The sequence below is a fragment of the Miscanthus floridulus genome, chromosome 12 (assembly GCF_019320115.1).
Source record: "Miscanthus floridulus cultivar M001 chromosome 12, ASM1932011v1, whole genome shotgun sequence".
Lineage (NCBI taxonomy): Eukaryota > Viridiplantae > Streptophyta > Magnoliopsida > Poales > Poaceae > Miscanthus > Miscanthus floridulus.
This window is the reverse complement of record NC_089591.1, coordinates 22822236-22848058: the sequence shown is the minus strand read 5'-3', so window position 1 is coordinate 22848058 and position 25823 is coordinate 22822236. Positions and strand designations below refer to the sequence as shown.

Here is a 25823-nt window from a genome sequence, read left to right as displayed (position 1 = left end):
CTGTGTTACCTCTGCTAACACTTTGACCTGTTGTATATATAGGTCCCTCCTAAAACTTGAAAAAGACGACGTCGACGTCCATGACATCTCGCTGGACAAGATGGAGTAGAGAAAAGGAGAGCAGAGGCAACAGCCACAGAGATGGATCACGATGCCTCTGCTCCACAACCTCAAGACACAACCTCGACTACCAAGCCTAAGAGGAAATGAGGGGATAGAAAAGGAAATCTATATCTAGATAAGACATGCTATGTGATAATGGAGGTCGGGCCAGTAGGGGAGATCCTTGAGCCGAAGGAATTAAGAGGATGATTCCGTAATACGATCGGGGCCCTAGTAAGAGATAAAATGAACCCAATAATCCCTAACTGGAAAGAGGTACCAGAGAACAAAAAGAATGAACTATGGGATAGGCAGTTGAAGCTCAATTTTAGATTTTTAGAGGGTAAGCACGAATTGGTAAAAAAAATGCTATCAGGATGATGGGAGAGTCACTCCGACGTTGGAGGTCGGAGCTCAACACAAAGTATATCCAAAAGGGGTTAACTCCCTTCAACGAGTTTGGCAAAATAACTCCTAGTCAATGGGAGGAGCTTGTGGCTCAGAAGACTTCACCGGAGGAATTGGAGCTCAGTGCCCGTAACACCGAGCTGGCGAAGAGGAACAAACACCACCATCATCTAGGCCTCGATGGCTACTATGCCAAGGAAGAACAGTTTAGGAAGATGGACGAAGAGGCCGCAGCTACTGGGAATATCGATGTGACAAATTTGAAGGTACGCTCAAGGAACTGGATATATGCGAGGAGTACAGAATCATCCGGTAGTATTCTTAAGTTTGATAAGCCTAGAGACCCAAGAGGTGGTATCAAGGATACTGAAATATGCTGAAGACAAGGAGAAGGGCTCATTCAATCCTTCCAGAGAGAGGGATGAGCTGAATGCGGGACCCACAAGATACCCCGCAAGGGAGAGAGAAGATCTAGTCCAACTAGGATTCTTCCCATGTAATCTTAGTAGTAGTACTATTTAGTAATCCTACTAGGAAATCTCATTGTAAACCGACTAGGACTCTGGCCTCCTAACTATATAAAGGAGGGCAGGGCTCCTAGGAGAAAAGAACAGCAATTGTACAACACAACACTTCACAATCAATCCAACGCAAAGGCTAACGCCGACTGGACGTAGGGTTATTACTCGATCTACGATCGAGGGCCTGAACTAGGATAAATCGACTGTCTCTTGCATTCACCATCGAGTTCAGCATACAGTCGAAGCCCAAACATACTGCCTCAGGTATCCCCATGGTAGGCTATCGGTGGTAAAACATCGACAGCTGGCGCGCCAGGTAGGGGCTTTCGGCGACTTTGCATCCGAGAGCTCGATGGACCTCGATAACATGATCTTCCCGATGGGATCAACTTTCATCTTCGGCTCATGGATCTACGAGGCAGACAACTATGGCAAGCTTCAAGGCCACCTCCTCAAAGATCCGAATCATCATGAAGAATTTCCTATTTCGACAACTATGACGGATCAGCTCGCCAGAAGATTCACGCAGCTCATAATATCCGATTCAAATCAGATTTCATGGCTATGCGCGTTCGACTCGAATTCAGGTTCCATGTCCAAGGTGAAGTTCTATTCGAGTGCTTTCAAAAAATCGAGTTCTTTTTCAGCAGGATTCTAGAGCACAACCCAAAACAACTTGGATTACATTCAGAGTTCTTTCAAGAAGTCGAATTCTTTTCCATTTGGGCTCGACAACATGGCAAAATCCTATCAGGGACAATTCAAAAGATCTTTCAATCCAATGCTTGGGATACCCCTGACAGGAGCCTAGGAGGGACTCGTGCTAATGATAACATCACAAGATTGTATCATCCACTGGCCAGGTTCTGTTCTTGAAGATAGTGGAACCCAACTAGTCGGCACAACAACAACAGCTATTCTACCTTACCAAGAAGGAGACTCGATCTGCAACATCGAAACATCTACTGAAGTCATCAGCAACTCTGACAGTATGAAAACTAACACCAATAACAGAATGGCTCATGCATGGGAAGTACTCATGGTTCGATGTCCTCGGTCACCATTAAATCCCCTAGAAGCACCTAATGTCAGGTCATCGGATGAATCAGAATCCAACATATCACCCTTTGCCTAGGGCTATGATGGAGAAATAGAGAGTCAGAAACAAGCTAGAGAAAGGAAAAACAAGTTGAAGCAAGGGCACCAACACTGTGCTAGGTAGCGTAGGGAAGCCTAGGATCAGATATGAGTCAGAGTTGGCTGAATACGACAGAAGAAAATCACAACGAGAAGTCGAAGGAAGACGCACGGCAAATACGCCTTACGATAAGATTCGAGAAGCATTAGAAGAACTCAGAGCAACTTCACATCCCGATGAGAAGTATGAACAGCTCCAAGACTTACTCCGGTCAACGATCCCAAGAACGCATGAAGATAAAGACCAATCAAGACTACCCGCCAGATCAACAACCCACAGGCAAGAAGATCAAAATCAAAGGAAGTTCGCCTTCGAAAGACTTGGGCCAGGTGGAAGCCATAACGGAGGAAGTAGGAAGGAACATAATCAAGGCCACCAATTTGAACAACCAAGAAAGACCAGGAGTAAGATGCCTACCCGGACAGCCTCACAGAGTTATTCCCATCAAAACAATAGTTGGCCAGAAGGAGGTGCCAAATCTGAATTCAAAGAAGCCAGAATGCACGACAGATTCCCCTGTTTCGTGAACAGGCTTGCATCAGTACGATTACCTCACAAGTTCAAACCGTCTAACCACTCTAAGTATGATGGCAAAACTGAACCAAGGCAATGGCTCAGAATATATTCATAATCAATTGAACTAGCCGGAGGAGACGACGATATCAAAACCCTGTTCTTCCCTATGGCATTAGAAACTATGCCCCTCCAATGGTTCGATAAATTGAACCCAGGATCGATCAGAAATTGGGAGGATTTGTAAAGAGCTTTTTGCGAAAATTTCATGGGTATCATCACACACCCGATCACTCTTGCAGAATTGAAAGGACTCAAGCAAAAGGGAGGCGAAAGTCTTAGAAATTACTATCGACAATTCGGCGAACTGCGGGCTCAAGTGCATGACATCACCGAACAAGAAGTAATTAAAGCTTTCTCTCACGGAATCATGGCTAGGTGGCAATTTCAAGACTTCTGCAAAGAAAATCCAAGAAACAATGAAGAATTCAGACGAACAATAGAAAAGATGATTGCTGTAGAAGAAAAAACACGAGAGAGGTTCCCGGATAGAAGCAACCAGGACAACCCGGACAAGCAAAATCATCGGAATAACAGACATCAAGAAAGAAAACATAGACCAGACAATACCGTGGCAATGGCCGACAAATCAAAGAAGTTTTCCAAACCCAAAAGATATGATGACATTGAAAACATACGTTGCCCACTGCACCCTAATGGGAGGCACACCATCGGAAATTGCTACACTTTCAATGATCGATACACAAGAAAAGATAGTAAGGAGAACACCAAAGAGGACATTTAGAAAAAAGATGAAGACAACCACAAGGACAAAGGATTCCAAAAACCCAGGGGAACGGTAGCAGTGATCTTCTCAGGGGCCCCAGATTGCAGAAGCAAACATCAAGAAAAACTAGCACTATGGACTATCATGACAGCAGAACCGGCTACACCAAGATATCTCAATTGGTCACAGTATCCTATCCAATTTACCAGAGAAGACCAATGGACTAGCATAGGAAACGCAGGTCATTATCCTCTGGTTCTAGATCCAACTATTGCTGGTATGACTGTCACCAAAGTACTAATCGACGGGGGAGCCGGACTCAACATCATCTTTTTAGAAACACTAAGGAAAATGGGACTACAACTCGCCGGGATGATCACACCAACAAGCACACCTTTTTACGGAATAATACCCAGCAAAGCAACCATGCCGCTCGGACAAATTACTTTACCCGTTACTTTTGGAACTCCTTCGAACTACCGAACAGAGTTTATCAAATTTGAGGTCGCAGACTTTGATTCGTCATATCATGCAATCCTCGGACGCCCAGCACTGGCAAAATTCATGGCAATACCACATTATCCATACTTACTGCTTAAGATGCCAGGACCCAATGGTATCCTTTCTCTTCGAAGTGATTTGAAGCGTGCTTTTGACTGCGACGTTCAGGCAATCCAAATTGCAGCCAAAGCACAAGCCGACAATGGAAGAAAAGAAATAGCCACAATTGTTGTAGAGATGAGCCAAGAAGAATTAGAAATACCACCTAAAAAGCCCAGCATCATCACACTACCAAAAGAAGCCGACGTCAAGCAAATCGACTTGGGCACTGGCAATACCTCCAAAACAGCAACCATCAGTGCATACCTCTCGGCAAAATAGGAACTCGCGCTCACCAACTTTCTTCGGGACAACAAAGATATCTTCGCTTGGAAGCCGGCCGACATGCCAGGCGTCCCAAGAGAGTTGGCTGAGCACAGAATTGATGTTAACGAAAGCTCCAAGCCTGTAAAGGAACGGCTACGACGATTCTCACCCAACAAAAAGGCAGCGATTAAAAAGGAAATCACAAAACTGATGGCAGCCAGATTCATTAGAGAAATCCTGCATCTAGACTGGCTAGCAAACCCAGTCCTTGTGCAGAAGAAGAACACGGACGAGTGGCGCATGTGCGTCGACTACACAGATCTCAACAAACATTGCCCAAAAGATCCGTTCGGGCTACCACGCATTGACCAGATAGTTGACTCAATAGCAGGGTCTGCACTATTATCCTTTCTCGATTGCTATTTAGGGTATCACCAGATCGCATTAAAAGAATAAGACCAAAGCAAGACGTCTTTCATTACTCCATTCGGCGCTTACTGTTACAAGACCATGTCTTTTGGACTAAAGAACACTGGCGCCACATACCAAAGAGCTATCCAAACTTGCCTCGGGGATCAAATCGGTGAAAATGTGGAGGCATATGTGGATGATGTAGTGGTGAAAACAAAGAACCCAGACACTGATTGAAGATTTAAAGCAAACCTTCAAAAACTTGAAGAGATGGAGATGGAAGTTGAACCCAAATAAATGTGTATTCAGGGTTCCCTCAGGACAACTACTCGGATTTTTGGTCAGTCAGCGCGGGATTGAAGCCAGCACCAAGCAAATTCGAGCTATAATAGAAATGGGCCCACCCAGAAACATCAAAGATGTGCAAAAGCTAACGGGCTACATGGCGGCACTCAATCGCTTCATTTCAAGGCTCGGTGAAAAAGGACTACCTTTCTTTAAACTACTAAAGAAGACAGATAAGTTTGAATGGACAGAAGAAGCCAATGAAGCTTTCAAGAAACTTAAGGCATACCTCACATCCTCACCAATTCTCACACCCCCAAGGAAAGACGAAGATATGATGCTATACATTGCGGCAACCACTGCTATAGTTAGCACGGCAATAGTCGTGGAAAGAGAAGAAGAAGGACGCATGTATAAAGTACAGTGACTCGTATACTACATCAACGAAGTATTATCTGAATCAAAAATATGGTACCCGCATGTGCAAAAACTACTCTACGCCCTATTGATCACTTCGTGCAAGCTTCGCCACTATTTTGAAAGCCACCAGATCACAGTAGTGATAGACTTCCTGCTCGGAGATATCTTACACAACAGAGATGCGACGGGACACATATCAAAATGGGCAGTTGAACTTGGAGCTCTTAACATCGATTTCACCCCATGGAAAGCAATCAAATCTCAAGCCCTTGCCGATTTTGTGGCCGAGTGGACAGAGATTCAACAGCCTTTATCAGATACAATCCTTGACCACTAGAAGATGTACTTTGATGGGTCACTCAAACTAGGCGGAGCCGGTGCAGGCGTTCTCCTCATTTCTCCAGAAGGAAAACAACTCAAGTACGTCCTTCAGATATTATGGCAAGCTACAAATAACGAAGCAGAATATGAAGCCCTCATCCACGGGCTACGAGTGGCAATTACCCTCGGAATAAAGAGATTACTCATATATGGCGATTCAGCAGTAGTCATCAACCAAGTAAACAAAGATTGGGATTGCATAAAAGAAAACATGGGTGCTTACTATGCTGAAATACGGAAACTTGAAAAACATTTCCATGGATTAGAAATTTTACACGTCCTGCGCGATTCCAACATTGTAGCAGATGTCCTTGCCAAGCTCGGATCAGATAGAGCGAAGGTTCCACCCGGCGTATTCATAGAAGAGCTATCAGTTCCCTCTATCAAACAACCCAGTGAAACAACCCATGAAATTCAGGCTAAAGGCATTCAGATCTTGGTAATCAACACTTCATGGAGCCAAGTTTTCATCGACTATATCAAAGAAAATAAATTGCCAGCAGATAAAGCAGAAGCCACCCAAGTTGTTCGCAGAAGCAAAAACTACGTTCTAGTAGGAGATAGACTTTACAGAAGAGCAGCATCATCAGGAGTACTCCTAAAATGTGTCTCATTTGAAGAAGGCAAAGAGATCCTAGACGAAATACACTCAGGTTGCTGTGGAAATCATGCCGCTTCAAGGACACTGGTTGGCAAAGCATTTCGCACCGGATTCTACTGGCCAACCGCTTTGAAAGACGCAGAAGAACTTGTCAGAAAATGCAAAGGTTGCCAAATGTTTGCAAGACAAGCTCATGTACCAGCTCACAATCTTATCTGCATCCCACCCGCTTGGCCTTTTTCCTACTGGGGGCTAGATCAAGTAGGACCCCTGAAGAAAGCAAAAGGCGGCTTTGAGTACATCTTTGTAGCAATCGATAAGTTCACCAAGTGGATTGAATACAAACCACTCGCGAAATACAGTGCAACCAAAGCAGTCGAGTTCATCCAAGACATTACGCACCGCTTCGGCATGCCCAATCGAATCATCACAGATCTAGGCTCCCCCTTCACAGCTACAGAATTCAAAAGCTGGGCACAAGACTATGGTTTCAGTATAGACTATGCATCTGTTGCACATCCAGAAGCCAACGGATAAGTAGAAAGGGCTAATGGACTCATACTAGCTGGATTAAAACCAAGGTTATACGAAGAACTAGTGGACTATGGGTCCAAATGGATTAAAGAATTACCGAAAGTAGTATGGGGGCTACGAACTCAAATAAGCAGAGCAACATGCTACTCACCCTTCTTCCTAGTTTACGGGTCAGAGGCCGTAATGCCTGCCGACTTGATCCGGACATCACCAAAGATAGAACAATACGATGAAGGAGAAGCAGAACACACAAGAAGATTATAACTCAACAGCTTAGAAGAAGTCAGAGTAAACGCTACCCTCCAATCAGCTAGATACCTACAAGGTTTAAGACGACACTACAATAAGAGTACCCATCCTCGATCATTACAAGTCGGAGACTTAGTGCTAAGAAGGATACAAAAGACTGACGGACGACATAAGCTACTCAGTCCATGGGAAGGTCCGTTCATTGTCACAAAAGTCACCGGACCAGGCACATACAAGTTAATAACCGAAGATGGAAGAGAAGTCAGCAATACATGGCACATCAGCCAGCTAAGAAGATTCTACGCGTAAAAACAACTCAAGAAAAAACAGATATGCAAGCCACAAGGGACCAATGTTCACAATCGACGAAGGACAATATTCTTTGACAACATATGTATTAGTTTATATTCATGATCAATAAAGATGATATTCATCCACAGCATGTCTTGTCATGACTTTCAACGAGTTGTTTTCACGAAACAAAAAGCAAAATGGCTGAAAACATGCCTGAGCATTCCGGCCGAGAGCAAAATAGCTAAAAAGACGCTTGAGCCCATCGATGAGGGTAGCTAAAAGCTAACACCCGAAACAAAAAGCAAAATGGCTGAAAACATGCCTGAGCATCCCGGCCGAGAGCAAAATAGCTGAAAACACGCTTGAGCCCGCCGATGAGGGTAGCTAAAAGCTAACACCCAAAACAAAAAGCAAAATGACTGAAAACATGCTTGAGCATCCCGGCCGAGAGCAAAATAGCTAAAAACACACTTGAGCCCGCCGATGAGGGTAGCTAAAAGCTAACACCCGAAACAAAAAGCAAAATGGCTGAAAACATGCCTGAGCATCCCGGCTGAGAGCAAAATAGCTAAAAAGACGCTTGAGCCCGCCAATGAGGGTAGCTAAAAGCTAACACCCGAAACAAAAAAGCAAAATGGCTAAAAACATGCCTGAGCATCCCGGCCGAGAGCAAAATAGCTGAAAAGACGCTTGAGCCTGCCAATGAGGGTAGCTAAAAGCTAACACCCGAAACAAAAAGCAAAATGGCTGAAAACATACCTGAGCATCCCGGCCGAGAGCAAAATAGTTGAAAAGACGCTTGAGCACACCGATGAGGGTAGCTAAAAGCTAACACCTAAAACTAGTCGACCGAAATTGAGCTTCAAAAGACCCTCCAGCTCTTCGTTCCAAAAAGCAAGAGGCTCGGGGGCTACATCCAGATAGGAATACTTTTTCCTCAGAAAAGCACAAGCGCCACTCAAAAAAGCACTCGGATGCCAAAGTTTGTCAAAGCAACATTCCATGCCGAGTCATTTTACATAGCGCAAACGAAAGGTTGTCAACACAAAGATCTACATCTAACAAGTCATAGCGCGGACAAAGCACTCGATGGGTCACAAAAGAGGAAGAAAAGAAAAGTACTCGACAAATCGAGGGATTTCGTCAGGATAACGCACAGAGTTGTTTACAGAGCAGAGATGAAAACGAGACAAAGTACTCAGCAAGTCAAGTAACTCCGACCACACCCGAGCAAAGAATACATCAATGAAAATAAAGAATCTTCATTTGAAGAGGAGTATAATATTACAAGAGGCTGGTCAATTGGATCAGGCATTGTCATCAGGAAGGGAAATATCAATATTAAGACTGTCTACAACCCTACTGGCTAAATCTTCGACCTCAGGCTCCATCCTCTCAACGGCATCAAGGTATTCTTGACTATCAGCTTCCTCCGCTATCTTGGACAGAGGCGCCTCTAGAGCAAGGACCCAGACCTGGGCCAGCACATTCTTGGTACATACTTGAGCGCACTTCTTCGTGAACTCTTAGAAACGAGTCGAAATCCGAGGAATGAACTGAGCCCAAGATTGCCCGTCATCCGCTGGAGTCCGGAGAACATCAGCTACTAAACAAAAGGATTTCCACAAAACGTTCCAATTTTCAGTAGCCGTCGCCAGCTTCCCAGACAAGTCTTCAATAGTTTTTTGGGCCTGCACAAGATCTTTATCAGCTCTACGCCTGATCAACTTAGCAAGTGCAAGTTCTTCTTTAGCACGAGTAGTTACCTCCTAAGCCTTGTTATGGCTGGTACGAACAAGAGTCTTCATTTCATCAATGCCCTCCGAGAGCTTTTTTCCTTCAACTCGGAGAGCTGGACAAAACACCAAACAACAAGTCAACAGAAGAGAAAGGTTTGAATACTGAAAGAAACAAAAAGAACCCGGAATACCTTTACATTCTTTCTTCATGGCTTCTAAGCTCTTCATGGCCTCCGAGTTCTTTGAAGCCTCCCAGATAGCAGCATCTTTCTGTTTCTCCAACTCCTGGGCAGTAGTATCTCTCTGTTTCTCTGCCTCTACCACCCGGGCATGGAGAGTTTTTTCCTCTTTTTGATGTGACTTACGCTCAGTCTCCAACTCGGCCTGGAGGAGGTCAAGGTCAGTCTTCAGAGAGCTTACCTCGGAGGATAGCTTCTTCTCGGTTTTAGACGAAAAGAAGAAGCCGGTATGGTCACGAGAGAAAGTCTAAACAATTAAAGAAAGAGAAAAATAAGGCATAAGGATGAAGGCAAAACAAATGGCCTAAGAAAGAATCTCAGAAAAACTTACATGAAGCTTCTCCCCGAAAGAAGTCGCAGAGGACGCCAAGCTCCCCCAGGCTGCGGTCAGCTCTGATAGCCGATGGGTGGCATCGAACTGTTGCACCACGTCACCTGTAAAAGAGGGACCGCCGGAAGCAAGAGAAGGGGAAGGAGAGGCCGGCTGGGGCGAAGAAGGAGCGACCAAAGCAACTTCCAGGGAAGCCAAAGCCAATCCCTTAGAAGGACCCGACGCGACGGCCACAGTCACCTCCGGGGCGGCCAAGTCCGCAACTTCGCTAGGTAGCTCCGAAGCCCCCGCAGCAACTTCACCAATAGTATGTTGCGAGTCCTGAGGCTCGGAACTCGAGGGCACGGCAGAAGGCTGAGAAAAAGTCGATGAAGAAACAAGAGAAGACGAAACACTGAAAATTGATAAAAGAAAGCACCGATGAGAACCAGAAGAAGGAAGACAGAAGCAAAAAGATGAAGTCAGAATCTACTCACCCAACCACTTTCTTCCTCGCGAAGCCAAAAGAAGGCCTCGCAGGGGGGACTACGATGGCGAAAATGTCCCCGCCACCCGACGACGGGAGCGGGATAGCGGATAACGGAGCCACAGAAGAAGCCGGGGCTAGAGCCGTAGAAGAACTCTGCACTGGAGGGGCGGTAGAGCTCGGTGCCGAGGCTACCAAAGAACTTGACACCGGAGCTTCAGAAGAAGTCGGCGTGGGAGCCTCAGAAGAACTCATACCCGACGTCCGGTTACTTCAAAAAAGTTCAAGACTAAAAGTCAAGACAAAGAAGAGAAATTCAATGCAACAGGAATATGAAAACAACTCACCGCCGCATGATGAGGGGTACTTCGTCATCCTCCTCTCCCTCAGCCAAGGAAACCAGAGCACCCGCTGAAAAAAGAATAAAAAGTACTCGGTTCAAGAGAGAAACAGGAAAACAAAGGAACAAAGAGTATTAAATGTGCTCACATAAGAGCATGCTAGCAACAACTGGAGTACCTGAGAGAGTACTTGGTTTGCGAGGCTTCTTGGAGACAGGCAGGCCAGATGAAGACCCATCCGTTCGCCCCCTCTTTGGGACACTACGAGGACCGCGAGGGACTAGATGAGGAACATATTCTTCATATACATCAACAAATCCGGAAGAAACTCCAGGAAGCACTGTGGAGGGTGGGGACTTACTAGTTGCAGAAGTTCCAGCAAGTTTATCCCTAGTCTCCGCCACGGCAGGGAGAACATCAAGAGGGATCGAGTCAACAAAGTTTCGCCCAAGCTCCTACGAAAAAGAATAAAATAGCAAGACAAGGAAAAGCTAAGCAAAAATGGATGCAGCAAGAGTACATAAAGTATCCAAATAAAAAGATAAACAACTCACCGCTGGGGGCGGATTGTTGACAGAGAACTCGGAGACAATAGGAGGAATAACGCTCACTCCTTTCAGCATCTTCTAGAGACACTCGAGTACCTCCTCATTGGTCAGCTCAAGGGCTGGGACCATGCGTGAAGGATCCTCGGCCCTAGAATACTCGAAGCCAAGGTGCTCCCGCTCTTTCAAGGGTTGAACTCGGCGATGAAGAAAACTCGAAACAATGCCGAAACTGGTTAAACCCTGCTATTTCAGCATGCTAATCCTATCAAGGAGTGGCTGGATCACTTGAATCTCAGCAGGTGAATCAAGTTTCTTGTCCCATCGGTCATTCACCACAGGACCAGATCTAGAGTGGACGACAAGGGAAGGGATCAAATTGGCAACGTAAAACCAGTCGCCACGCCAATCTTTTATAGAATCGACCAGGTCATAGTCAAAAAACTTAATCTTAAGACCCTGGCGAAACTAAATCCCACAACCGCTAAGAACGCTGGTTTCTTCGCGGCGGGGTTGAGGTTTTAGACGAAAGAAATAGCGAAAAAGAGATAGAGAAGGAGGGATTCCGAGGAAAGCTTCATAGAGATGAACAAAAACGGAAAGATGGAGAACGTCATTAGGGGTTAGATGGTTCAGACTAACCCTAAAATAACCAAGAAACTGATGAAGGAAGGAGGAAGCAGGAAGGCAAAGTCCAGCGCGGACAAAGGAAACAAAGAGGACAATCTCACCAGGACCCGGAGCAGGAACCTGATGCTCGCTCGAAACTCTCCATTCAGCAATGACTTTGCTTTGGATCAAGCTGTCACTGACAAGCTCGCGCAGCTGATCTTCGCTTGTTGTTGGAGCCGGCCAAACTTTCTGAGCAGCCCTCATTGCCATGAACTCTTGGTTCTCGATCAAAGAAAGGGATGACTCCTCGTCCACGAAGGTCGCCTGGGACTTGCTCGCGGTTTTCTTCCTACCCATGAACTAGCGGAAGCAAAAAGGTACTGGGGAAGATGAAGCTAGATGGCGGCGCTAAGGACGGCGGCGGCAATGGCGACGGTGGATGATTAAGAGCTAGGGTTTGAAGGCAAAAGAAAGGCAGTAAAGAAAAAGAGGATGAAGGATATATAAATAAATTTTACAGCGTTAGAAATGGCCCACCAGGCCTGTTAAAACACTGTGTGAGAACGCAATGGTCCATTTACCGACGCAGCTAAAATGACGGAGGGCACAAATCCACACAACGGTATAATCCAACAGGCAGATTTCAGACTTATCCGTCCAGCACCACGGCAGGGTTATCAGATCACTACAAGAACAACCCATCAAACAGGAAGAAACGAAGGGCTACCTCGCAAGGAACAAAAGAACCCGGTCATTTAAGAAAGAACTCGGTAATGTCATGAATGACAGGGATCACAGCAGAAAAGTAAAGGACAACTCAGAAGACAAGATTTGTTCCATTACAAGCGACTTCAAAAATAGAAGATTACAAATCTTACAAGACCCAACGAACTCTGCACCACGAAAAGCAAAGTAGCAAAGAGGAACACGGACACGGCTAGGCTCTGGAATGACTACGTGTCCCAAATTGCTACTCGGAAGGACAAACCGCCATCAGCTACACTATTTTCTTCAAAGGACGGACGCAGTGCATCCAAGGCGGAAATTGGCAGCACGGCAAGACAACATGGAGCAGAGAAGGCCGGCGGGCATCTGTCTACCCAAGACCAATGTGATGCTGGATATGGTGTTGATCTGCATCGGACAGTCTCAGGACAGGCAACGAGGATCAACCCAGAACTGCCAGATGAAGGAACGAAGCCCACATCACAAGACTTCCTCCAACTACCGCCACGTACATCCTGTCACAATGCTGTCACGGGATTAGCCTACCTCTAATCCCTATCACAAGATTTCCTCCAGCTATGACAAGACACACAGGAACTACAAAATATGCCTGGGGGCTGCTCTACTTCACAAACTACCATGTTCATGACCACGAAGGTTTCAACAGAATGTCCAATAGATGAAAACAAGCACTCTAGGACAGTATTTATATATCAAAGGAGCGGTGCACATGGACTAGGAGTACCAATAAAATAAGCCTAACAAAGGACACAGTGAAAAGATAGGACTCAATAATGGATGACTCAGGCGAGAGGGAACAGTACTCGAAGACGGGCATATTCGGAAGAATATACTAGCACAGTACAACCCGTGAACAAAAGGCATTTACACTCAACCACCACCATACAACTACATCTGACAACAGCAGACTATCAAAGAATACGCCAAGACCTCGCATCCGAGTTCTTCCTGAACAAAACAACAAGGATATACGCTCGGAGGCTGCATGCTGCGAAACTACTCGGATGATGGTTTAATCCAAGACTAAAGGGCTGCTTCGGAAAGATGCCGCAAAACTACTCAGATGATGACATAATCCAACTCTCAGGGACTACTTCAGAACACAAATTTTCAAACAACATAAAGATTCAAGACCCTCCAACTTTTTGTTCCAAATAGCTAGAGGCTCGGGGGCTACACTCAGTGAGTGCCCTTTTTCTTCGAAAAAGCGCACGTCACCAAAAGACTTCCTCAACGCAGACCACTTCAAGACATTATGACAAAAAGAACCCGGAACGAGCCATATTCGAGTTCTTTTTGATAAAACTTCAACGAACAAACAGAGCAACTTCAAGACAAGATCCTCCAGCTCCTTGTTCCAAATAGCAAGAGGCTCAAAAGGCTACAACCAGATGAATGTACTTTTTCTTCAAAAAAGCACTCACCACTCGAAGGTCCCAAGAAGCGCTACAAGGTTTCACTCCAGAAAGCACTCGGATGACATTTGTTCCTACTCAACAAGACTTGAAGGAGCAAAACGAGACTTTCAGAGCTCAACCATGAAGTGCTCGGGGGCTTGTCGATGCGGGACCCACAGGATACCCCACAAGGGAGAGAGAAGATCTAGTCCAACTAGGATTCTTCCCATGTAATCTTAGTAGTAGTACTATTTAGTAATCCTACTAGGAAATCTCATTGTAAACCGACTAGTACTCTGGCCTCCTAACTATATCAAGGAGGGCAGGGCTCCTGGGAGAAAAGAACATCAATTGTACAACACAACACTTCACAATCAATCCAACGCAAAGGCTAACGCCGACTGGACATAGGGTTATTACTCAATCTACGATCGAGGGCCTAAACCAGGATAAATCGACTGTCTCTTGCATTCACCATCGAGTTCAGCATACGCCGAAGCCCGAACATACTACCTCGGGTATCCCTGTGGCAGGCTATCGGTGGTAAAACATCGACAGGCTTGGGAAACAAGGAGCACACAGGCCGCACCAGGGGGCTAGGGAAAAGGATGACCTGAAAGCAAGGATTCGAAGAGGACAGGCACATGTACAAGAAACATGGCCGAGATCAGGAGACTGGTCTTGAGCTCCAAGTGAAGGCTCTAGTTGCGAAGGCACTGGAGGAGCAAGGACTATCTATGGAGCCACGGATATTAGTGACGCCGCTGGGAGAACTGGCATTAGTTGGTAGCCCTCCGAAAATTCCTAGCAGCCAAAGTTCCACTGCAGCCACAACCCTAGTCGATCGCATACGGGAACCAACTAGTTGCACCTTGATGTTTCTCAGCGGCTAGCAGAACACTATGATGGAGGTGGCAACGGGTGTGGCACATCCTCCCGGTGGCTTACACCACAATAATAAGATACCACCGGATACACTAGGGTCGAGGTGCATACAGTGAAGCCCGAGTTCATGCAGTGGAGGATAGACTACGCAACTCCTAAGGGGCTAGTGTTACTCGGAGACGTTATGGGGCAGTTCATCCTCTGGCACAAATGGGATATTATATGGACTGCTTCTTCGCCGCCTCCCCCTCTCCCAAATTTGGAGCGAGTTATTGAGGTAAGGGAGACATTTTCACTGTCTCGTGACCCCCACATTCCTGAGATGTCACATTCTTCCCCGCCTCCTAGCGAGCATGTGCCTGATGAGATGCCACAACTTTCTCTAGCTCGTACCGAGCAAGTGCATCATGAGATACCACAATCTTCTCAACAAGCACAGCCGATACATGAACAACGAGTGCCTCCTGAAGAAGCTGCAGCACAAGAAGATGAGGACGTGTCTGAATGGGAACTTCGAAAGAAGCATCCAATCACCATAAGGTCAGTTTATGTTCCGATCAAAGACGTCTCATCGGTGTCCAAGTGGTATTCCCATGACCAGTTGAAGCCTAAGAACCAAGTTAAAAAAGTCCCATCACGGGGTTCTGAGGAGGCCGTCACTAGCAAACTCCACCAAATTGCAAAGCAGTATCCAAATGTTGATGCCATCAAATGGTCAAAGGATTGCCTGAAAACATATGAAAGAGGCAAGCCCTTCCTACCAAACCGAGACATCCAGCGCTTACCACTTGGAATGAGAAGGTTCCATGATTGGTACTTGTGTGTTCTCCCAACGAGCATAGATATTATACAAGCATGCTTCCCCACCGGCACATTTGGAAGCCCAACCGGAAAAATTATCTTTGACTTCAATGACATGCAAACAGGCTTTCACCTGGGAGAAATAGAGATGAATCTAATTCGCATATGGTGCCTGTAAGTCCTTGTCCTCCCGATATGATATGAATGTAATCTTTGAATTTTGTTGTAACTAACCCATGCCGTGATTTGTAGAATGCAAGTGCACATTGTCAAAAAATATCAAGTGTGAAAGCCGGGTATGTAGACCCTCAAGCTATAGCCCAAACAAATTTTAATTACCCTAAATGGTGGACACTGGATGCCAAAGAGCTAGCTGCTGCAAAGACTCTTCGGGAGAAAGAGCACATCCGTACAGCGAAACTAAGGGAAGAGTCCCTTAAGATTGCGGCATACATTGCCCTGGCTTTCAAAAATCTCCAACAACACTCTACTATATGGCTACCATACAACTTCGAGTAAGTTCAACTCTATACTTAAAGCTTTGTTCGATATATTTTATTCGTCGCAAAAGAGCTTATCTAGTTCTATGATTAAATCTATGCAGCAACCACTAGATTTGTATAGCCATCGATGTCGGGAGGAGCATGGCATGGGTCTTTGATTCATTAGATAAGGACACGGTGACATACAAAGACTTCATATCGATTCTCAAGACGTATACATATCGACAATCCTCATTAGCTTATATGTTTGTATACATACTTGTAACGTTCACTTTTGGATACTAACAAGTTGTATTTGCTAAAATAATTCGAACGTGGCATTTAGGTTCTATGTCACTAATCATCATGGAAGGCATGATCCAGCAAGAAAGGAAAAGCTGACTATAAAAACACTATGTGCGGTAAGTGTAACTTACTTCAGTGCTCCGTTACATGGCTGTCAAAAACATTACTTAACATTTTCATATGCAAAACACACAGTGCTCCAAGCAGAAGCCTGGGAGTGTACATTGTGGATATTATATATGTTCTATGATGAGTAACACCGGTGCCTACAGGAGACACCCCTTAAGTGTAAGTTTGAACCTCTTTACCCGTAGTATAAAAACTTCGTACATGGTATGAAATACTAAACCGAAACGTGTTCTCTTGTAGTGGAGAGAAGAGAAAGGAATGAAAAGAGACCCATACAAGGATGACCAACTCTTAGAGCTCGTCGGCGACCTTTGCAACTTTATATTGGACCAGATTGTACATGTCAGAGGCGCCTACCATGGCCGAGAGTCTGAGTTAGGTATAAATCCTCAATACCAACACCTTCGGGAGACTAAAAGGCTAGCTCTAGGACGTTGATAATAATGTGTATGGAATTTATATATTTAATTATGGATTATATATATTCTTGTGAATTGGACTTGTAATTGTAGTTTATAGAATACTCTTGTGCTTGTAGTCGCGGTCGTGGGGCGTTCGGCAACGCGAACGTGGTTCAGAACGTTGGTCGCGGGGCGTTTGGCAACGCGAATGCGGTTTGGAATGTTGGTCGCGGGGCGTTCGGCAACGCGAACGCGGTTCAAAACGTTGATCGCCGGGCATTCGGCAACGCGATTTTGAATTGTAAATTTGATTTTTTATTTTGCGGAAAAACATACTGTAGGGACGGTTTTAGATTGAACCGCCCCTACAAATACCTGTTTGTAGGGGCAGCTGGTACTACAGCCGCCCCTACAAATCAATTTATTGGGACGGCTGGTAATACAAGCTGCTCCTACAAATCGATTTATAGAAACGATCTAAAAACCGCCCCTTATAAATACATGATTTGTAGAGACCCTTACGTAGGGATGGCTGGACAAACCACCCCTACAAATAGTTACGAGTCGTTCCTAAAAATCGATTCTGCAGTAGTGTCCTTCCCCTCGCCCACGCTAGTAGGCGGCGCCATCGGCCGGCGCCTGCAGCGACCTCGAGCAACACGATGCCGAAGCTGTACACGTCGGACTCCGGGGAGGCCTTGCCGGTGATGACGCACTCCGGGTCCAGGTACCCTGGCGTGCCAGCGATGGCAGTCATGGTCTGCAGGCTCATGCCGTGGTCGATGAGCCGCGCAAGGCCGAAGTCGCCGAGCTTGGCGTTGAAGGACTCGTCCAGCATGATGTTGCTCGGTTTGATGTCGCCATGGACGACGCACTGGTCCCACTCTTGGTGGAGGTACAACACGGCGGAAGACAATCCAAGAATTATCTGGTATCTGAAAATTCAAAATTGAGGTAAAAATTAGGTACAACTTGATGCTGTCGGGTATCATAAAGGAAGTCTTCCATTTATCTAACATTCCAAGGTCCCGACAGGAGTTCTCTCAGAACTGACTACAGGGAAAGGGGCCCATACCTAAAAGATTGATAATATTTTTATTTTCAGGATTTACTTGGGCACTCTGGACTGCTCGAAACAATATGGCCATACAAAATACTTTCCTAAAGCGCCAACTGATGTAGTATATTGTCTTATCATTGCTGCAGAGGTGGAGCATTCTGCTCGAGGACTAGGAGCGTTTGCTGTACATGAAGGAGGAGAACGTCCAGTGGCTGAAATCTTTTAAACCAAGCAACGTGGCGTCGATGGATATCTGTGAAATTTAGTGTAATAGGCCAAGTTTTCAATGGTTGTTGAAAGGCTTTGTTTGTAGAAGTTGTAAGCCTAGTTTTTAACTCATCTGTTTAACTGGTAACCCGAGTCATGTATCGACATCGCGTTCTTATAAGCAGAGGTTTGTCCTCCTTTCAAAAAAAGTACAGAGCTTCATTAGTCTACAAGGTATAATCATAGTAGAAAACCCAGCAAGTGAGTGCTCTGTTCAAAGTTCATATTACTCCTACTCGTACAAAATATTGCACACTACATACTCTGCTCTGCCGCGCATTAAAACTTGTTAAGCTCGTTTAATTCGAGATAAAGCAAACATCCCTTGAAATATATTCCTCACATATTTGTTCTTTTGTGAAATAGACCGCCACTGCCACCTTCTACTTCTTTTGCCTTTTAGATCTCCTGAGTTAGTTACTCCCTCCGTACGTCTCTAAAGGGTGGCGAGTGCGGATGCCAGCAAGCAGCGCGAGTGTAGGCGCTGCCACGAAGCACCACCGCCAGCTACTCTCTCCTCCCTCACTTCTCCATCCTTGCTCAACTCTTTGAGGGGCATGGCGTCTGACGCACAGGGTGTTGAGTGCCGGCGATGGAAAATGGCGTGAGTTCAGTGTCGACAAGCGGTAGTATGCAGCTGAAGGTCGACGTAAGCTTCACATTTGTTCCTTGTAGGCCATCACTGTTTCAACGAGTGCGCAATTGAGTCCGTCATGGTCCCCTTATCCCCTTGTGCACGTATTCAGGGCAAGTCTGTGCCGGATCCAGCATTTCCACCGCTACCTTCTATACCTTCTGCCTGTCATCAACTACCGAGTGGGGATGCTGTAAGCACCGCCTCCGCTCCTCTCTGCTCTAAATGAGTACATGAGTGCATCTCTCACGTCCGTGTGCACCTAGTGAGCGCCTCCTTTGGCCCCTCTAAGGAAGCATAGCACGTATTACTACTATTCATTAGTATAACTAATTATAGAGATTATAGGTAAAAAAAGTCTCTTCAATTAAAATAACAAATGTCTAAATACAAATAAAATAATTTTTCTCAGATTATATCTTCTGATTGTATAATTCTATTATGTGGTTAGATAAAATAAATATAATGTGAACAGTTGGTTTTATGAACAATGTCCTTCTCTATCTTCAAGTTACACAATTAGTACTTGTCTGAGTGAAGAAGAGAAAGAGACTAAAGATGAATTATAGTTTTTTTAAGCTAACCTCAAGGTCAATTATTTTTTAAGCCGACACCAATTTCTAGCACTGGTATCCTGTTTTTTTTTTCACTTCTTCTATATTTTAGGTGCCCATTTATTTGCATGTAGTGCAGATAACAACATCCAGCAGTCAAACCGGTAACCCATTTTATTCTCCGATATAATTTGTTCTCATATTCAGCGACACTTTCCTTCTGTGATAGGATTAAATTGACCATTTATTTACTGTGACCTTGAAACATGTTTCTATTATCTTTGAAAATGCATACATGGTGCAATATATGGGGTTTGGCTTTATTTTCTTTATTTAATTCGAGATAAAGCATATGCGGATACATATTGGATTTTTTATAATGGCAATAGAGTAAGGCCCTGTTTGATCCTTGGAATTAAATTCATTTTAGTAATCATATTTTAGACACATATTAATTAAGCTAATAAGATTGTATATTGATTATATTTGTATATGATTGTTGGCTATATGAGATAAATACTTATGCGTTGCATTTCTACCATAGGGGAGTGAGTTAAAGAGCGTATTATAAGTTGAAAGTAAAAACATAGAATGGTGATCTATAGAATCAATTTCCATCTTCCACTCTATGAATTTGAGATAGGCTTATAGGTGAACTTTGAAAAATGGTGGAATGTCAAATTCTAAGCCAAATAGCCTAATTTATTAAGTAGATTTCAATTCCTCCAAATGAAATGATCCTAATGGCCCTTAAAAGTAATTTTTTGACATTTGTACCAGAACCTTGTTTTTTGTTTTGTATGATTAATGTGATAATTTTTTGGACTTGAGAGTTATTGCCGAAGCTCTTTTATTTGGTAGAATATTAAGATAATAGATTTTTGGGATGTTTGTTCCCAAAAAACAAAGATTTTTAGGATGTTTCGTAATTATTGTCATTTTCCACTTCTATACAGGAAGGTTTTCTAGAGACGACTGAGAAGGCTTTCTATCTATATCTGGAGGTGGGCCAAAACTTAGCCTAAAAATTGTTTTAACCTGAGAGAGGCACCTCAGGCCTTGTGCCTTGCATCTTTAAAGCCATGCCTCAAAGTCACTTATGACTAAGGCCCCATTAGAATGTAGGATTTTTTTTTTCCAATACCTATGTTTTCCAGTGAAAAATAAATTGATTCCTATACAATACCTATGAAATTCCCTACGTTTCAAAGAGCTCTAAGTCGAAGCAGCTGATACATTCCTTTTTATCCATTTTAGTGAATATTGTGATGCATATTTGAGACTCTAAACGAATAAAATGAAAAAAAAGGATTGAAATGAAAAGTTCTACATCTCTTCAAATATTACAACTTTGGTTTAAGTCGTTTCTCCATCAGAAGTTATTTGAAAAAATTAATCTTAAAATATAATTTTAAGGCTATAAATGATTTCAAATGAAAAAGTTATGAACTACAGTGTTCTAGGTCTCTTTAACTACTATAACATTAGTTTAAGTCGTTTTTCCATCCAACGTTCTTGAAAAATTAAAAAAAACAAAAATATAATAACTTAAAAGAGTTTCATAGCATTTTTAAAGGCGGTTAAGGTTTTTAGTCACCTCTAAAAATATAGGGCATTTCTATAGGTGTTGGAAAGCCTAGTCGTCTCTAAAAAATCAATTTCTAGAGGCTTACTGTCTAAGGAACCAGTTTTAAAGATAGATGCCGCCTTTAACACAAACAAGAACGCCTCTCTAAAAATCATTCACGTGTTGCAGTGTGAGCTAAGTTTCAAATATTATTGCCTCAGAGTTTTTAAACCGCTGAGTGCCCAAAAATAAATGGAGAGAGACCGTATCAAACTGCAAAAAATGCCAAACTGGTAAAACTCAAGGGTTTTTCGTGTCTGCGAATGTCGCAATCTAATTTGATTTGAAATTTCCACTTTTGGTTCCACGTTGGCATATGTGCATTTTTCTGTTTTTTCGGCAGGACTGAAAAATAAGCTAAAATACTGTTCCGGCTGATTGTTGTGAAGGAAAATACTGTTCTGACTGAAAACACTGTGCAGATGAACAGTATTCTCGTGAGTGGGCTGGCCAGCCCTGCCCCAGCCGGCCAGCCAGCCGAACACTCAATGCCAATTTTCTTGGCCGATTCTAATCAGTGAAAAAATATTGGTCCTGACAAAATAAGCGTGCTACTACTAGCGGATCGCTACGTGCACCCATACAGCAGACTGCATCGGCCAAGTTTAAGACTTGTAGTCCCCAATCGGGAGTGAGAAAAGTAGTAGAGCAGCAAGGACAAGGTAAGAATCCGACCATAAGATAGCTACATGCGCATACCTCGTCGCCCATGTCAGTGCACCTCTGTGCTGTAGAGGTGGCCATCGAGGCTGCCATTGCTGACCAGTTCGTAGACCAGCAGGAGCCGCCTCCGGCCATGGCACCAGCCGATGAGCTGCACCAGGTTCCGATGCCGCAGCCGGCTGATGACGGTGACCTCGGACCGGTACTCCTTCCTTCCCTCCATGGACGCCCCCCGAGAGAACACCTTGATGGCGACATCGAGGCCGGAGTCCTTCAGGTGACCGCGGTACACCGACCCCGACCCGTCCTGCCCCAGTTTCCCCTCCGCCGCGAAGTCCTTCGTCGCCGCCGCGAGTTGGGCGTACGGGATGGGTCGGGGCCCCGTGCTGGACTCGAAGTCGCTGACGTCGAGGGAGTCGTCACCGTCGGTGGTTAGCCTATCTTCGTCGTATGGTTGCTTGCCACTTCTCCTTGATCGCCGAACTAGTAACACCGCCACGGTGACGACGAGCAGGAGAACCAGCAACCCAGCGGCGGCCGCTCCGGCGCTGAATTGTAGGGTGGTTTTCTTGGTGGACGAGGTCACAAGGATGGCGGTGCTGTTCTTGGTTGCCAACGTCGAGAGGAACGAGAACGAGAGCACCGTGTGGTTTGCAGAGTACTCGCCGCCTGTCGCCGCCGAGAAGCCCACTGCGACTTTCTCCGGCAGCAAGCTTCTCAAGTCCACGGTGGCTATGGACGTGTAAGTGTCGCTTCCTACCATCAGGCTGACTTCAAGACCGCGCGTGCGGTTGTCGTAGACGACTGTCGCGAACACCACGCCGGCGTCGACGAGGCTGCCGTATGGCAACACCGTGTAGTCGCCGCGGGAGTCCATGTTGTTGATGTCGATGCCGATGTGCTGGCTGTTCGGGTCCCAGATGTCCTTGTGGATGTCGAACTCCACGGCGACGAACCTCGAGTCGCCGGACTCGTTGAACCTGGAGTAGTTAGGCACCTCGCTCTCATCGAAAAGGCCGAAGCAGCCGTCGTAGGACTCCTGCGGCAGGTCCGGCGTGTACGGCGCGAGGAAGAACGTCATACCGTGCCCGGCGCTTGCAGCGCCCTTGCCAGGCACTGACTGGATGGTGAAGCTGAAGTTCACGGTGAAGCTAGCAGCCTCGCCGGTGGTGCCGTCCCAGAGCTGCACCGGCTGCTTGTGCCACGCGCCCGCCCCCTGGAATGCCCTGCGAACTCGTCGCCGAGCAGCTCGATCCTGCCATCGAGTACCCGTGCGTCGTCCTCCGGCCTGAAGTCATCGGGGTTGAAGGAGCTGTAGTTGTAGCTGAAGGAGATCGAGAGAATTGGCATGATAAGGGACATGCAGTGAGAGGGCCAAGCAGAAGAATAGAAGCTGCTGCTGACGAGCTCTGCTGCTTGAGCATGAGCACAAGTTTTTTACAGCCATGGAAGTTATTTGGGAGTGTTCGTCTAATTCGATGATTGGACTGTCACAACAATGGCATACTCACTCAGTTGTGTGTGAGATAAGTCGACCATCATGCCTCATCAATAGTAGTACTCAAATTCAGAACTCAAGGTTGTCAAGTGGGTCCGACGGTCCACACAAGTAGCTAGCTAGTCAGATTTTTTATGAGCATGATGTCGACTAAATCTATTACCCAGAGTATTTTTTGCGTAATTTTTTAAAAATAAATCTTATAAACTCTCTGAATAATCATAATCATCTGGCCTTTGAGTAGATAAACCCTAATCAACATTATCAATAATAACAATTGAAGCTATTTTACCCGACTCTGCCATAATCACTACTAGATACTACCTCTATGCCTAAAATGATGCAACTATAGGTTGTGTTTAGTTAAAGTCCTTCATATTTCACCAAGTTTCTATAAAACAATATTCATATTTATGGCTCCAAATCAATTTATATAAAAATACATTTCGTAACTAATCTAATGGTATTTACTTAATATTATAAATATTTATATTTTTTATTTTATAATTGGTCAAAGTTGATATACTAAAATACGAAATTGTTTTAGAATTACATTCTTTTAGGGACCGAGGGAGTATATCCCATTATCGCTAATTTTTTCGTGGCGGTGAAGGTTGGCAGTAAAAATAGAGCGCTATGGCGGTGAAAAGTGAATATTTTTTATTTTAAAAAAAAAAACTACAATGACCATGCTGCCGTCATGGAGTGGGGAGGAGGGGCAGAGCATCGCGACCACTGCCGCCGGTCCAGAAAAAAGCGTGGGATCTACTACCGTGGTATGGAAATCCAGCCCGCCTTCCTGAGTAAGGGTCACTATAGCACCTTACACTTTTATCTTCGTTTCTGGTGTAAAAGAACCTTACATTTTTCTCCTCGTTTCCTATAAAAGATTTAATCCAGATGTACTACGTTTGTAACGACAAGGATTATAATCTTGTCCTCACCCTCCTAAATTTCTAAGGTGATACTAAATCTAGAAACTACAACTCCTCATGTGCCACATGAGACACAAACCTAGAAACTACAACTCCTCATGTGCCACATGAGACCCACATGAGACACATGGGACAACAACACAACTACCGCAAGCTTCTAATGTGTCGAAAAATGTACTTATATGGTCTGGCTCCGCACGTGGAATAGGCGTGTATACGCATATCACATCTCTTACACTTTCGTCCTTGCTTTGTATAAAAGGGTTAACTCGAAGGTGTTAGGTTTGGAACAATAAGGATTATAATAAGCTGGCCCTCACTAGTACAGAAAAGATTTTTAGAGATGCCCTACTGAAGATCCATTTTCAGGGACGGTTCCATTAAAAAATCCGTCTCATTTTTATGAACGGTTCTATTAAGAGAACCGCCTCCCAAAATGCTATTTTCAAGGACGGTTACTTATGTCAACCGCCTCTAAAAATAAGTGATTTTCAGAGATGGCTCTCTTAAGACAATCGCAACTAAAAATCGATTTTCAGAGGCAGTTGACTAACTCAACCATCCTTAAAAATAGTTGTAGCACAAATAAATTCATAACTTTTTTAAATAAAGTCGGATGAAGATAAAATTTATATCAAAATTATAGAGCTCGACGAGACCTAAAACTTTGTGGTTGATGATTTTTTTTTGTTTGAGATCATTTATGGTTCCAAATATATAAATTAAATCTCAGATTTTGAATTTTAAATTTTTCAAATGACCTTGGATGGAGAAATATTTTGTATTAAAGTTGTAGTTCTCGACAAGATCTAAAACTTTGTAGTTGAAAGTTTTCTCTTTTTAAGATTGTTTATGAGTTAAAATATTAATTACAAAATTCGTACATATTAGTACTAATAGACAACATCATAGAAATAGACATAAGTGACTATGTGGTATGGTGGTAGGGGAGGGATCGCACAAACAATAGGGTGTGGGTTTGAATCCGAGTGTCGACACTTATTCAAAACAAGTGAAAATGATAAATGTGTTGGCACTTATTCAAAATAAGTGAAAAATAAAAAATAAATCTTGTGAGCTATGGCCGATCCTCGGCACTTTGGGCTACATTAAAATTATTTTTTTCATATTTTTATTAGACTCTAAATGATTTAAAAAAAATAAAAAAATATTTTTAAGGAAGGTTGACTTAAGTGAACCACCTCTGAAAATCACTTATTTTTACAATCGATGGCATAGTAGCGGTTTTAAAACCATCTCTGAAGATCACTTTTGAACGTCTCTAAAAATCTTATCTGTACTAGTGCCTCACCATAGTAAAATTTTCAAGGTGGTACTAAACCCACAAACTACAACTCGTCATGTGCCACATGGGACACATGGGCAAACAACATAAACTACTGTTGCACCCTTCTACTAGGCTAAGATGTTACATTCACTCCCCTTAAGGGCGTAGCAACTACTATAGGCTTCTAATGGGTTGTAGTGTTACAGCGTCGTTTGCCGCCGTGTGTCGTGGGTGAGGGAGAGAGGGATCCATAAGGGAGACTAGGTGAGTGAGAGGGAGCCTAAGAGAAGAGGATAAAACATAGA

At 44.4% G+C, this 25823-nt stretch overlaps 1 pseudogene; it reads right to left on the bottom strand.

The window, feature by feature from the left end:
• The window catches only part of LOC136498524 (L-type lectin-domain containing receptor kinase IX.1-like), a 33116-nt pseudogene extending 9872 nt beyond the window's left edge, over positions 1–23244 (bottom strand).
• Between the last annotated feature and the right edge of the window lie 2579 nt (positions 23245–25823).